The sequence below is a fragment of the Pinus tabuliformis genome, chromosome 7 (assembly GCF_031772625.1).
Source record: "Pinus tabuliformis cultivar Carrire ecotype Pingquan chromosome 7, CPIR1, whole genome shotgun sequence".
NCBI classification, from domain to species: domain Eukaryota; kingdom Viridiplantae; phylum Streptophyta; class Pinopsida; order Pinales; family Pinaceae; genus Pinus; species Pinus tabuliformis.
Window position 1 is genome coordinate 1,353,266,829 of NC_142293.1, and position 17,458 is coordinate 1,353,284,286.

The following is a 17,458-nucleotide window of genomic DNA, read 5'->3' on the forward strand; positions in this document are numbered from 1 at the left end:
AGGGTGAAGAGAAAGAGAGAGGGGGGAGCTAGAGGGAGGTGGGAGGAAAAGGGAGAGAGAAGGAAGACAGAGAGGTAGTGTGAGAGAGAAGGAGATATAGATGGAGTTGGAAGGGGAGAGAGGGAGGTAAAAAGAAATACATAGAGAGAGAAAGGTAGAGAGAGGGAGTGATAAGGGAGATAGAAAGAGAGAGAGAGAGAGGTGAGAAGGAAGGAAGAGAGATAGAAGGGGGAGATATGGAGACAAGGGGAAGAGAGACAGAGAGGGAGAGAAAGGGAGATATAGATAGATATGGAGAAAGAGTGTGTATGTTTTGGGGGCGTAAAAAGGGACAAAGAGGCAGAAGGAGATAGAGATATAAATGGGAGGTGGAGAGAGGGAAGAAGAGGGAGATAGAGAGAAGGAAGGAGGGAGAAATAGATAGATATATATGGAGAGAGAGAGAGAGAGAGAGAGAGTGTGTGTGTTTGGGGGGTGAGATAAAGATACAAAGAAGCAGATATAGAGGGGGATATAGATATAGATGGAGAGGGGAGAGAGGGAATAATATTTCCTGCAATATATGCATTAGTTTCAATGTAGATGATGATTTCTGATACTATTTGATTGCTTGCGTTAGATGAATTGGTTTCAGTGTAGATGTTGATTTGTAATTATATTTGATTTCCTGCACTAGATGCATTGCTTTCATGTAGATGTTGATTTCTAGTCTTATTTGATTTCTTTCTCTAGATGCATTGATTTCAATGTAGTTGTTTTTAATCCTATTTGCTTGCTTGCATTAGATAGATTAGATATTGTTAATCTTGAAGCTGTAAATTATTAATATTTTTCAAGATTAGATAGAAGGGGGAGAGAGGGAATACTATTTCTTGCACAAGATGCCTTGATTTCAGTGTAGATGATGATTTCTAATCCTATTTGATTTCTTGCACTAGATGCATTAATTTCAGTCTAAATGTTGATTTATAATTATATCTGATTGCTTGCACTAAATGCATTGATTTTAGTGTAGATGTGGATTTCTAATCCTATTTGATTTCTTGCACTAGATGCATTGATTCCAGTGTAGATGTTGATCTCTAATATCATTTGATTGCTTGCACTAGATTCATTGATTTCAATGTAGATGTTGTTTTTTAATCCTATTTGATTGCTCACATTAGATGCATTAGATGTTGTTAATCTTAAGGGTGTAGATTATTAAAAAGATATTTTTCAAGATATATTTAGTATTACCTAGATGGACATTATTAAGAATAAATTACTTGTGAAAAGTTGTGATACCTAGACTTAACATGCAATAGATATGAAAAATCAATCCTCTTGTAAAGTGCAAATTAATCCTTAACAAGATCATCTCCCTTCTTCATCACCAACTAATTATTAATACACAAGTACATATATTCAAAACTACATATATGAAAAATTACTAATAGATAATTGCATACCACAATGTATTCAAAAGGTTTATAAAAGGATAACATATATTTATAAACATTCAAAATAAATCAAAATATTCTTGAAGGAGATGTGATAATTGTTTAGAAAAACAAATAATGTAGATTTTATAAATCTGACCGCTCATTAAAAAAAAATTACATTATTTCTTGACTTTGCAAAATAGGCTATAGATAATAAAAAATCATCAAAATATTCTTGAAGGGAATAAATTATTTCAAACATTAGCAAAGAAACAAATTATTGAGTAATCTTCATGCAGGAAATTATTAAAATTACTCTTTAATATATATTTAGCAATACCTGGAGGAACACTGTTAAAAATCAATTAGTAGTCAAAAGTTGTGATACATAAAATTAAACAAAATAAATGTGCAACATCAATCCTCTTGCAAACTATTGACAATATTATCTCCCTTTTTCATCACCAACTAATTACTAATAAACAATTATATGCACATATAAAAATATAACACAAATGTAACATTTACAAGCATTACCATCCAAAGCCAAACACATAAACACACAAACCACTCAAAGCATCCAAACACGTGCTTATAAACCATCAAGGCAAGCAACATAGGCTAAATTAAAGAAGATCATGATATGGTCATACCAAGCAAAGAAAACATAATGTGAATTTTGAAGTTTATCTCAAACATATAAATAATAATGATAATCTAAAAATGTGACATTGTTTCCCTCAACTGGAGCCAACTTAGATCCATCTAACACCATATTTATCATGTGCCGAGAGGGATCAAATCCCTCGAGGTGAAAACTTTTCCTCAAGTTCTAAACTCCAATGATTATTACCAGCTTAGGTCCATCTAATATCAAATCTATCATGTGCCGAGAAGGATCAAATTCCTCGAGGTGCAAACCTTTCCTCAAGTTCTACACTCCAAAAAGAAGGTTTGCACCTCGAGGGATTTGATCCCTCTTGATGAATGATAGATCCAATATTAGATGGATCTAAGCTGGTAATAATCATTGATCCGTAGGCTATCATCACACATGATAGAATGCATAGTTATTATTCAATAAGTTTCCTAGAATGATGTGCACGAAAATCAATGTATGGCAACCAATATTTCTAGAATTATAGCTCCATTGATACACCGAGCAATATATGGCAACCTTTGGATTTTGTTGAAACGTAGTATTAAATCGAAGGCTAGTTTCTATTGAATGTTAGTTTCAATGATTTTTTTTTATTGTAAATCACATAAAGAGATTTTAAAAAATGATTTCCTTTTGCCTTCTATGAATTTTATTAAAACTTTTGCCTTCCATAAAAATCTAGCTCCAATGAACTATTTTATCGTAAATTATACGAAAAGATTTTAGAAAATGATTAATAGAAATAGATACTTGTCTAGAATTACAGTTTATTTATTTGATTTTGAAAATGGCGACTTGAACGGTCAACGTCGGCCTAATAGTCAGAATCTATTCATTCTCGTCATGCTGACATGCTGGTCATGAAATATGGCCCAAATCAGATGAGTTTTACCAAATTTCATGAAATATTGTTTTAGTCACCAAGGGGTTTTCGTCCCAAGATGAAGATAGAACTGGCCGTGACAAGTTCTCAACAAACCAACAATAAGATAAACAAACTCAGGTTGATCTAAATGCGTAGCTCCTATCCCCTCTTATAAGATTGATGGACTCTCTAGAAACCTTATCCTATTGCTTTCCCTCAAAAAACAAAGGCAAATGCCATGGGCAAATACCATGGGAAAATACCACAGTAAATACTCTGTCTATTTTGACCATATCAAAAAAAGGGAATATTACAAATCCTCCTTCCCCATGATTTCTTGCCCTCAATCAATCCATGTCTATCGATAGTAGGCACATTTGTATACTGATATGAAGATCCCATATAAACCATTGTGCTACCCTATGTTTCCCTACTAAATGGACATGAATGAATCTTTTGATAGCTGGATCCCAAACAATTCTCCCAACAATCTTTCCATCAATAGATCCACTTGGATCCCAATGCCACCTAAGTCTTTGGACCTATGGGTTATGATACCACCTTCGCCCTCCATCACTATTCATGCCTAAGGGCCCAAGCTGTAATATGCCCTTAGCTAAGAGCATCCTCTTAAGAATCATCACATCAATATAGTTCAAAATCGTAATCTCTTGCCAATCCATCCCATGGGAAGGATCTAATTCATGAATACCTGCACATGAAATAAATCTACTATGTTGATGTTGTTCGATGCCCAACTCATGCTACTCCACCCGATCGCCCAACATGGTCCATTTGGAGAACTTTTCCCTACTCCTCGTTAATGTAGAAAGGTGGGTTGGTAGTGTTGCAGGCCCTATCTACGTACTCTCATAGAGGGCTTCTCTAAAACTCCCAGTTGTACTCCTCTTGTTGCTTTGTGAGGGACTTGAGTCATTCCTCAACAATACACAACTTGGTTGCTGATTCAGCACACAACCCTATGAGCTCCTCGATTTCCATGTTCTCTTGTAAGACATTGTCTCAGAAAGTCCCGACTCTCTACTTCAACATCATAACATGTATCTTGAAATGCTTGATATTTTCCTGAAAGTCCTCTATTAGCAATTCTGGTGCCCTATTGAATGTCTCTGCATCTATCTGCATTAGATGCTCAACTATCACAACTCCAACTTGAACCTTTGACCGAATCTCTGGAAATGGCTCATCCTACACACTATGTTTGTTATAATCCCTTTTATGTTCATGATCATCATGTGAGTTCACTACTACTGGTTCTTCATTCAGGTCTTCCTAGATGTCTTCCCATTGGCTGTCTCCACCTGTGGAGACAATATGTTGTTCATCTTCTCTGGTTATCGAATGTGGATGAATTGGTACACTTCTATTTACACTTGACTATTCAAATTCTTTGTGGATGTCCCTTTGGAAATAAATGGACTCTTTTTTATAGGATTCTACTTCGCCATGCACTTTTCAATGCTTGTCATCTTGTAAATATCTGTGAATAACATCACACTACTAGTCATCATCTTTACTTAACTGCTCAAATTTTCCATGGATGCTCTCCTGAAAATCAATTGACCTAATTATAGAAGACCCTCCATGATATGAAGGAATCCCCTCTTGTCCTATCCTTATTTCCTCCTTCCTATCACCTAGGCATGAATGGTTAGGTTCCCATGGTCCCTTGCAGATAAAACATAGTCCTCTCCTTCTTAGTTCATTCTTGTTGCAAGCTTTACTTCGTTTGTTCTTGCTTCCTCCATCCATCCTTGTGAGCTTCTTCCTGGTCAAAACCTTTCTGAGCAATTTTATGTTTTGCCTAACCAACTTCTCGACTAGATCATAGGAAGCTTGTGATGTGAGTGGTTCCTTCATCCAAATGGTTAATAATTTGGATCTTAGTATCTTGCAGATATCAACATCTCCTTTTAATAATAGGGACATAGTCTTTTGCATGCTTGTTTTGACATTGTGTAGATGATCTGATGTAATGTTGGTGTAAAATTCTTGGAGCAACTGAAAGATTAACTCATCAAATTCCAAATTTAGAATGAATGTGCCAAAGATGAAATCTGCCATGAGTTCTAGAATTTTGTGCCGCCTCTGAAAGGTAGGAAGCATGTTATTGTTCAACACTTGAAGGGTTTCTACTATCAATTGCAATATCTCCCTCATGATATCATTACTGTGAGGTAGTAGTGGCGATGTTAAAACTATGACCATGTTGAGACAAAAGACAATTTGTGAGCATGACCTCTTCACAAGATACTCCCAAAGTTTGGGTTGTATTAGCTCAAGCATGAATTTCTTGGGAGCCCAACTGAGTAAACGTTGTAGCTCCCCTACCCGAGGCAAACAGGTGTCTACTTCCTCCAACTTACAAAGCTCTATGACTGAATTTGTTCATTGCAGTTCAGATCCAAGTGCAAAGAGCGCCCCTCTCGTGAAACCACTACTATCGAGATGGCCCTTTGAATCACTATTTTGAACGACCGTATTAGCACGCCACCTCTTAACGCTTGCAACCATAGTGTCATTATGTCATTATGATGGCACCCTCTAGCTCTTCGATGGCGGATTGTAATCTAGATCAAACTTTATGCACTAGAGTATGGCATTTGGCCTATGGAATTTGGTGTATGAATGGCTCCGGTCTTGTACCTTTCACTTTGCTGGGTTGAATAACCGCAATGATACGCAGTGGTGAATAACTCAATAGCAACGAGGAATTACCCTGTGACCTATTAACAATTATGACAATAATGGATCCACCTTCTAGGTCTCGGAGTCTCAATAACAATGTTGGTGATAACATTAACACGGACACCCTCAATTTTGTCGATCTTGGCTTCTCGCTACTTGGAAACCTCCTCAACATCGAAATAGGCCTCACGACCTTCTGCTTGCCCCTTCGCTGGTTGCATATTGAATTGATATTACTCTTGGCTCTCGTTTTCGTGCTTGTTACGCAGACATAGGTGGCCAAGTTCAAGAGATCCTAGGCCCTCTACCATTGGTTTCTCGGCTACGCAACAGTGATTGATATCTGACATGCTTACTGGCTCGTTGTTTTTGCTAAAAAACACTAACCAATCACTAATCCGGAATGAGAATGACCAATTTTTTCCCCACTTCGATTTAGTATTCAAGATTTCTTGCAAAGAGCCAAATTCACAAACTTTGATCTCAGGTACGAACAGGCAGTCGGGACATACTTCCACTTCATCTCTTCATCTCTTGGTTCATGTGGACATACCCAATCATCCCATTCGGTGGAAGAATTCCGAACAAAATCAAACTGTGAAATACTCGGATCTAGATGGCACCGTGGGTAATGTTGGGAAGAAAATTTTATGGAAAGTGGCCCTACAATTACTGTGATTATTGCTGGGATTCAGAGACTTTGGGGGATCCAATGAGCATTATAAACTATGGTACCCAAATAATTGACCTCTGCCCCTTGAGGCTGATGATTGTGGCCTCTCGGCCCTCCAACGCGAAAGCTACATGGCCTTACGACCCTCACAACCAGAAAATTTGACCATGACGCTAATGAATATGGCCTCTCAGCGTGGCTTTCAACGCATAGCTTCTGTATGATGAAATCCGAGGTGCTCAGCTCCTTGATCTGGCCACGATTCGCTATGCAAGTGTCTATATCGGCTTCTCTGACATTTGAGGAGCCCTGTGATTGATAGATTTATTGCAATTCAAAAAGTGAATAATGTCATCAAAGGGCTCTCACCTTCATCTTTCAAAATAATAATTAAGCCCTTTGGAAGATTAAAATAATTATCTGGTCAGCTTGTATTCCAATTAGTAATTTAACCCTTATAAGTTTTGTTCAGAACCCTTTTTAGAAGACTTTCTCTTCGTTGAGAAAAAATAATTTGGACTTAAATATAATCTTGAAGCATAATTTGGCCAACACAAGAAAAAAATAAAAATTCAACCCCTTTAAAATAATTTGGATAAAATATCTTTTATTTAGTGTTTTTATAGTTTTTTCCTTGGCAAGCGACTGTAACATGATCTTCAAAATTACTTGCGAAAATGGTAATCGCAATGGCCTCTTGAACTCGAGAATAAAATTTAACAGAGTTGTTTTTAGTGTCATTTTTTGGAGTTTCTTGTGAAAGAATCTGGTGGAAAAATTGAGGTAAAATATTGATTTGTGTCATTTAAACTAGTTTTTTGAGTGTATATATGGATTCAACACCCTAATGTGTAGGGATTAACCATCAAATTTGTGATTTTAATGAATTCCAACCAGATTTTAGAGAAATTTGATTCGAAAAATCTACCAGAAAAGATTCCAAAAAATGGCACTAAAGACAATTGGAAATTTAGCAATGATAAGTCAATTAGAGTAGCTCCAAAGAGCCACCAAAACTATTGGGATTCTTGATAGGGTGATTATGGATGATCATTGAATACTAGTTTCTTTTAGAACCTCGATCTTTCCCAAAGTTGATTTGTAATAAGCCCTCAAGCCGAAACCAACTTTTATACCACTGTAAGATCCCAAACGTAAATTTATTTCATAGATATGGTACACTTTAGTGTTGTAATTAAAATGATTGTAATAAAAAACACTGAACACAAAAGGGATATGAAAATGAAGACTTTTATTTATATTAATAACTTGAAAACCAAGATACATGCCCATACAAGTCATATTGAAGCCCTGTTGATGACATGTACGACTACTCATCAATGACCAATCTAAGACATTGAAGCACACTTGTGAATCCTGGAGGGATCCACCAGACACATTTGTCACTTCGGGGTTTTCATCCCAGAATCACGCTACAATTGGCCGCACCAAGTTCTTAGAAAACACATAATGAGATAGAAAAACTCAGGATGATCCAAATGCCTAACTCATATCCCCTTTTACAGGCTTCATGGACTCTCTATAAACTTTATTTTATTATTTTCCCTCGATAAATGAAGGAAAATACCATAGGAAGATACCATGGGAAAATACCATGGGCAGATTCCATTTTGACTATATCAAGAAAAAAAATATTACATAAACATTATAAAAGAAGTAATTAATGCATAAACCAATAAACTTAAAAACAAGGTTCCTTACAAAGTTGAATTTTCTTGTGATTAACATTGTAGTTTTGTTGGAAATCTATGACAACTGCTTTTCTTAAAATAAAATACAACTTTTTGAATTTAGATATAGAAATTAGAAAGTTATCTCAATTGCATTTTATTTCTAGATATTATTGTATCAAGAGATGCATTGTATAGTTGAGGAGTTGTGTAATTGCTTCCATTCTCAAAATGGAGTTGATACATATAGACATACATATATCATTCTCAATCATAAATAAAATATTTCAATATCCATATTAAATAATATAATTTAAAATCAACTTTATTTATATTTAAAGTAATTAATAAAAAACTTATATTTTCACTTTCCATTAAGATGAAAATGTGTAATTTATTTATTTGTTATTTTAATGTGAGCCTTAAATGAAATGTTTGAAATATCCATGTTAATAAATATATTTCAATATGAGCTTAGTATATATTTATATTATTAATTTCGACCATAAATAAAACATTTCAATCCCACTTTAGATAAAACTACCACATATCCATCTTAATGATAGACAATGTAGGAAACCTTGATATGGATAAAATCTCTTGATTTGCAAATGTAATACCCTTCGTGAATTGTAAATATTTTAATTTAATTTTGCTAAAGTCACTTGGAAAATTGTGGGCCATGGTGAAGGCTTGATATGAATAAGTGATAAACATAAATGTTTATCTTTCTAAATTTCATTAAAAGGTATTGTTTATGGTTGGCAATGAAAATTATGATGGGAAAAGATGTTGAAAGAGAGTTTCACATGCTAGAAGACAATTATGGGTAGAGGTGGTTAACTACCCAGATCCCTCTCCCTGGAGATAAATTATCTTAGTTAGGGAAAAGGGAGTCACAATGGTGAGAGGAATAAATCCCGAGAAAACCTTGTGAACTTGGAGTCTTGGTGGAGGAGGCCCAAGGGAGGAGAATAAAGCTGTAAGATTATTACCCTTAGACAATAAGTTGTTGAGGGAGCCAGGAAGATGGCAAGTCAAGGATTCTTGAGATGGTTGGCCAATGGAATCAAAAACTAAATCTCGAGTTCTTAATTGAAATGCTAGACTAGACCTGGTAGCAGTCAAAGAATGTGTTAGATTACACCTGATATGGTCGCTGTTTAGAAACTGCGCTGGAAGTGAAACTAACTTGGGGGGGGGTTCTGGTTGTGGATACTGTACTCATTAGTTGGGTGGAGAAATCTCCTTCCCATTTTGATTTTCATGGTAACTTAAACTGATTGAAAAAGATAAGTATTATGTGTGTGCTTCTGTTTTATGTTTTTGTTTCTTTCTAGGTGTAAGTTATTTTATGTAATTGTTATGTTATGACTTTTACATAAGGCAAAGGACTCTTGTGATCTAATATGAAATGGGACTGATGAAATATTAATTTCTTGTGGTGAGTTAGATTAATCTCTTGATTGATTTGGGTAAATAACAACAACCCAGAGACAGTTATGAACTCAAAACAAGGGTTTGGAGAGGGAAATTAGGCTTGATTACAAGCCCACACATGCTACTCTAGACTAAACTAAGACTGCAAAACAAAACTTTTCTAAGTTTATGCTTACAACAAAATTAAAAACAAGCCATTATATAAATATATGCGGAGTAGAGATGCATGAGGTGGAACATATATAACTATAAGAAAGAATCATCAAATGTGTTGATAATCTAGAAAGAAAAATGTAATAGGAACTTTTGCAACGATTGATATTATTTCACTATAAGTCGCAAGTAATAGGAAATTATATACCATTTTTAAAATAAGAAACACACAACTAAACAAGAGGAACTTAGTATAGTCACATAAGTAGAACAATAAATAATGACTCATTACTAGAAATAAAGCCCTCGACAAAATGGTCAATATATTGAAACCAATATTCAAAACCAGAGGTTTTGTAGGGTGAAGTAAAAAATAAACTAATTAATAATTTACACCAAGAAAATATTCAGTGATTCAGTACATAAATTGTCGAGGATTGAGGTTCAGTTTCTAGGTTCAATCTTATGGAAATAATAATTAAAATTTCCCCATTCAAAACTTGTCAATAAACAGGGTGAAACCTGTAAGTTTAATGTTGTAAACGATGTTATTAAAATAGGAAAATAAAGCATAACGATGCATGAAAGGGTTTGCAGTAATTCGAAAACATTTCCTTATGAGTCTTAATTAAATCCTTAGGGGAAAGAAGGAAAATGATAATGAGAACTTGATCTGTAAAAAGGCTTAACTCCTTGAAGTTGCGGCAATATGTTGCAATCTCCAACCAACAATAGGGTGAACATGTAGAAATCCCTAACCTGCAAAATGATGAAACCACAATGGATTACAACCTTATGCGTGGAAATAATAATGTAACTTGAGAAAATTAGGAATAGGTAAAATAATTCTACATGTAGAGGTGACTTGATGGGTAGGGTGACAACCTGAAAGGAATGCAAAAATGTTAAAAGCAGTCACTGTAAATAGGTCTCCAGCTGTAAACCAAAGCCTAACTCATTCATATATATATATATATATATATATATTTGTTCTTATATTCATATTTTTCAAAATTTCACAAAAAATATTGGACGGAAACCCAAGAGGCCATAATTGTAATTATTTTGTACACGAGAATTTGATGAAAGCCTATCCTAAAAAAAATTACTCAACATATTGTCATAAGGAAATCTTTAACAATTACTTGATATACATTAAACAATTGATAACTGGCCAATTCTCATGAGCGAATGGACGAAGCCATATGGATGACTCAAATAATGGTTGTTTGTATGCGACAAGAGCTTAACCAAGTTGGGTTAAGCATGAAGACCCTAAAAAAAATAAAAAATAAACCCCAACTCCATTACAGATATGGCAAGTCCACCTAGGCCTAGTAAAATGGAATCACAGGAGTGTTGTATATACCATTAAAGGTGTGGTGGAAACTTTTCACCCATATATCCAACTCATATGAGAGCTATTTGAAGTGGCCTTGCCCAAATTTAACAAATGCACAAAAGGAAATTAAGAAAAGAAAAAGAAATCTAAACCCTAGCTAAAAACCAGTATAGGAGAGATAAAATAAACTTGGCGATGTAAAAAAAATCTAACAGTAAGTGACTCGGGTGCCAATATCCATAAGAAATCAAAATCTATTGCAAATCTCTCTTCATGTGAGAGAAAAATGAAAATGGAAGCAGAATGGGATCATGGGAGGAAAGTGGTTATCCCATAATCATAGAACCCTATCCACACCATTGATCCAACGCTAGAGATGGACCATCAATTGATTTCTCTTTTCCAAGGTAGAGTCAATTCTCTAGGCCATAACACCTTATCGATGGTGAGTCTAGAGAATTCACTGAGAGATGTCAACCTATTAAGACTAGTAATGATCAACATGGAAGAGTGTGGAATGTTGGATCCCAATGATCATAGATTTGGACCGATAATATAGTGTGAAACCAACTATAATAAATACCAAGTACTAGTGTTGAGTCTTAATGCCAAAGGATTAACAATTAAATACACATTACTGCTATGGAAAGTAAGGAGTAAAATGTTTTCACATGGTAAGTATGCACCATTTACTAATAAAAATACACAGTGAAGTTGTAAGTAATAAGATAACATTTACCTTTTAAACTCTACAGTTAAATCAACCATATAATTTTTTTTGGGTGAGATATGTTACAATTGGTATTAGAGCCACATGTTACAATATTGTGGCCTATGAGCCTGATTATAGCTAAAAACAACTTACCAGATGAGGAACTAAATAAATTTCTATGTTATAGAACTATGTCAAAGAGAAGTGACAGAACCTTTTCTTGAGTAATTGAATAAATTTCATTATGTAACCTAAGTTATAAAAATACTAATTGAATTATGGTTGAGGTACCCTTACCTACAAGAACTGATTTGTTGGGCACCTAGGAGAGCAAACAATTGTTTGGAAGACTTATTTAGTAAAACATGTTAATTAGTAAATCATATCTCGTGACTATTGGATAGTGAGTAGAGAGAGACGTTTATGAGCTATAACGAGAGGAAGTATATGCATAGTAAAATCAGGAGACATATACATGTGTAAATGAAGTAAAGTATCAATTCCTATACTATTAAACAATGATAAAACATGAGATAGGTATGTGTAAGAGAGAAAGCAGCGTGTTGTATATGGAATTACCCTAAAAAGTATATGATTATATGTACAATGATGACCTATTAATAGCTATGAGACCCTTTTCTTAACTTGCAAAAAAAATAAAAATATTTTGATACATAAGATTGATATTCATAAAGATGTCTTATGCTAAACATTTAGTATAGATTTTCGAGGAAGGAGACAAGTATGAGAAATGGGTAAAAGATACTATTGGTGCCTAGGTTTACAAGTAATATTTAATTGTTACACTAGATACATTTGGAATTAATCACTTGACTGGTATAAACTACCTCCTTGCACGTATACAAGTTGTTGACCAGGAAACTTGGTGAGAGAGTGGATGAAGGAAATACTTGATGGTAAACATAAAATTTTGAATCCTAACAAAATAGTAAACCAATCTGTGTGTGGGAAGCAAGCTGAAAAGGAAAGGAGGCTATAGTGACATTGTAAAAAAGTCAAAATAATAAGTGCATTGAATGTTAAAAAAAAAACAGAGAATTTACACAAAATAAATTGTATATCGAAATGAGAAGAGAGAATAAAGGGACCGAGAACCTATAATACATAAAGCAAAATATATGGTGTATTGGTATACCCAAGGAAACTGTATGAGCCTATTTAATGATAATTTTGGTCAAATTTGAATGGAGATATAGAACGCTTATGATTAAAAAATATATGTATAAATATGTGGCAACTGGGGTTATCCTGGGTGAGTGTTTGGAATCCATTTTACAAAATTAGGCACTAGCAAGTGATATGATAGATATCAAAAGTGATAAGAATATACAATGAATAGAGTGCACAATGTTGTACCTGTAAGATAACAATGAAATTTAAAAAAAACCTATATGTCAATAATATATAACTCAGGTATAAATAATTCCAATGTTGTAATAAGCATCTCGTATGAGTAAGCTTGGATTTTATGAGGCACCAAACCCCTTAGGTTAGAAAGAACCTACTTTCCAAGATACATCAACCACTTCTAAATGCAAGCCACCACCTGCTCTTGCAACTGTTCTACTTTTCATACAATTTTCTAACTCAAAACAGAGGCATTTACAATTATGAAAAAAATACCAATCTAGTTGGTTGCATAAACAACTTCTTCTCTTGGTCCTCTATTATTCCATAGACTCCTTTTGTCTTACATAGCAACACTCTAACATATGCTCACAACAACATATCCTCAGCCCTCTGTCTTCTCTCGCAGAGGCTCTCTGCTTCACACCTTTCAGTCCTGCTCTTGCGCTCGTTTCATAGAACACTCTCTGCTCACACTGCTTAGATTTTCAATAATACACTCTTCCCCACTTTTCTTGATGGAAATATATGGTTTTAATCCTCTACTGCACACTGCACACTGATGTCTATAATGTATGTTTCCACACTACTCGTGTGTACCTCTGTATGGATCCTCCTACTGTTGTTGCGTTTGATGGTTGAATTATGCCATGGCATTAAACATAAGGATGTGAATTTGAGTTCTTCACCAACTCCATGTGTAGTCCTCAATACTAAGAATTTAATCTCAGTCTTCTTGAACAATTTACCATGAATTCTAATGCTTATTCTTTGCTTCGCAAATCTTGAAAGTGCTTAGGAATGACCACTCTATTCCTTATTTAAATCTACAATAGATTCATACAAAGTAGGAGATGGCTTTCTTCATCTCATCAATTCTTCTCCATGGACCATTGTCCTTGCTACCTTGTCTCAACACTATCTGCATATCCCACCAACTCCATAAACCATCTCTACTAATTTGCATTTAATCTCTAGCTGCCAACCCATTCATCATTTTAATTCTTTTTATAGTTACATCAGAGCCACAACATATCGTAACTCATATAAAATGAAATTTACGAAATCACATAGTTTTGATACTGTTAGCCCCTTGGCACTTAGCCCTTAGTTCTTTTGGTTTCCACCTGACCATGTGCCAGTTAATATCAGAGCCCTTGCATATCCTAAATTTTATTGAATAATCCTTGCATAATTGTAAAGTCTTGATTATGTTTAGCTCCCTTTTCTTAGCATTTTATCACATTTCCATCATAGGATTGGGTTCCATGATCAAGGGCATAGCACTTAGGTGCGAAACCTCATCTATGCCCTTCGTTCTCTGAACATCCATGACCAAGTGCCAATCTTACATCAGAGCCCCTCTCATAGTAACCTATTTCAAATTCCATTTGCATTGGAGTTATGAGGTCCTCAACCTATGATATGTTGACCTTTGAGATGACATCATGCTTTCGTCATCTCTCCACATGGCGCCTCCTAAGTGGTGACATGTGTCATATTGATTTGCCCCATTGGGTCACCAAAAATGAAAAAACAAGCTGGAACATGACCACCATACTGCCATGCCATGCTGACATCATTTTCCACTTCACCTCTTAAGGACCAATCAGCTGCGACCATGTGTTTATTGGGAGGAGAGAAAAATAGCCTCCTTGGTCCCTGGTCCTGCATCAAATTCCTTTCTATTTATTTTCCTTTGCGAACCTTGGTGCTTCCAAGAAATTACAATTTGTAAGGACTTATGATGTTCTGATATTATGATGGCCTCGTTTTCTGATATAGCATGCTCCGAGGTTCCGATAATTCTCCTGCTATGAGGTTTTGATCCAACCATTTTTGAGAGGTTCTGATATGACCTTTTATCAAGGTTTCAATGTGCTCTAATATCTTATATATCCTGCTCCAATGCTGTGATCAGTCTTTTGCTCTGAGGATCCAATATTTGGTCTCCTCCTAAGGACTTCAAGCTCCTTACTATGAAAATCAAGAAATTTTGATTCTGATGGCCATTCTTGGATTTCCATATACTATTGGAAATCATATTCATAGCACTTTCTATTGGAGATGGTCTGCTACAGTCTTTGAGCCCATTTGCAACCTGAAAGATGGCTCCAAACCTGAAAGATGATATGAAGAACCTGGATCCTCGATTGAACATGGTCGTCATTTTATGGCTTTTCTGATAAGCTTTCTACTGTGGTGATTCTCTACCAGAAGCCTGCAACTACCATAAGATTCCTCCTGAGCTTGGAATACAAATCACTATAGTCATCATTTTATGGATTTTAAATAAGCCTCCTACTATGGTGATTCTCTAATAGAAACCTACAACTACCATATGATCACCATGTTAATTTAGTTGACATCAATTCCAACACACTCAGAACGACTAGCCACCTATACAATGCCATTTGTCTAACAATACCCCGCTTTGGCATTGATGGCAACACCATAAGCTCCCCGTGAAGCCAAGCATGGATTTTTTTTTATGCCCCAGTAATATTTTCCCACTTTGGCATCAACGACAAAGGATGCTCTTGAATACTCCCCCTAAACCACTGCAACCTACTCTTCCATTGATCCTACATGCTGAGTAGCTGCCAACACCCATTAAAATGGAGTCACTTGCAATGAGGAGTCACAAATCCTGACTATTGCCTAAGATATTCAAAGGGTTCTCTTGCCAGTGACTTAGTAAAGATATCTGCAAGTTGGTATTTAGTGGCCACGTATTCAATTCTGACAACATTGGCTACAACTTATTCCCTTAAGGAATGAAACTTGATCGGAATATGCTTAGCCTTCGAATGCATGACTGGATTTTTAGAGATACTAATGACACTTGTATTATCACACATAATTGGACTAGGTTAATTCAACTATACCTGAACATATTTTAGAGTTTGCTTCATCCATAGAATTTGTATGCAATAGGTAGCACCGAAAATATACTCTACTTCAATAGTCAATAGAGAAATGGAGGCTTGTTTCTTGCTGACCCATGACACCAAGCATTTCCATAAGAAGAAAGTTGCACCCGAGGTGTTCCTCCTTTCATCAAGACTACCAGCCCAATCAACATCAGTGCAGGCCTTCAACTTAAATTATTTTCTCTTAGCATACCACAATCCATATTCTATTGTTCCTTGAAGATATTTGAAAATCATTTTGACAAAAACAACATGACTTTGACAAGGGAAGGCCCTAAATTTGGCCACAAGACCCATTGCTTACATGATGTATGGCCTTGAATTTGTAAGATATAAAAAGCTTCCTATCATGGATCTATATTCAGTCTGATTTACCAGTGGTGTCTCATCTTCTTTGAACAATTTGTAGCCTACAACCATGGGTGTGCTAACTAGCTTGTACTCTTCCATCCTGAACTTCTTCAAACTTTCTAGAAGGTATTTGGATTGGGAGATAAACATTCTATTTCGAGACTGAGAGATTTGCAATCCTAGGAAGAAAGATGACTCTCTGATCATGTATATTCAAACTCTATCTACATACATTTTGAGAATTGATGCCCCAATCGTTCCATGTCGCTGCCAAATATCATGTCCTCCACATATACTACTACAATTAGTAAATGGTCACCTTCAAATTTTATGTATAAATTGTTGTCAACAATACCTTTCTTAAATCCTTTTTGCTGAAGGTATCTATATAGCCTTTCATACCAAGCTTTGGGAGCCTATTTGAGTCCATATAGGGTCTTTTTAATTTTTCATACAAAGCCTTTATCTGTGGTGAGCATAAATCCTTATAGCTTCTCAATGTAAACTTGTCCTTCCAAATATCCATTGAGAAATGTAGACTTCACATCTATTTGATATACCTTGATGTTTTTATGACTGGGAATGGAATGAAAAATTTTGATAGCTTCTAATCTTACTACTGGTCTAAAGGTTTCCTCAAAAAATACCCCTTCTATTTGGGCATACCCTTTACAGACCAATCAAGCCTTGTTCCCGATTACTTGAACCTGCTCATTCAGCTTGTATTTGAAAACCCAGTTGGTCCCAAAGAAATTTTTCTTTCTAGGTCTTGGAACAATCTCCCAAGTGTCATTCTTTTCAATTTGGTCAAGTTCCTCATTCATATCTTTCACCCATAACTTGTCCTCACTTTCTTGGGTTCAGTTTGTGAAAACAAAGCCATATTTTCACAACTTGAACTGCCAAGTATCTAACTCTCCAAGTATCTGACTCTCATGAAGCTCTTTTTGTACATACCTAGAAGGTGTTTTTGACCTTGGAGTTGTGCTTGTTTCCTTGCCTTCACTATCTTAATTTCATTGTTCTAGATATGAGGAACTCATATATGGATTTACTTCACCATTTGAGTTCATGTTCCTTTAGAGGACTCAGGTTGTGAAATTATTTCATCTACTATCGCATCAATGGAATTCTCA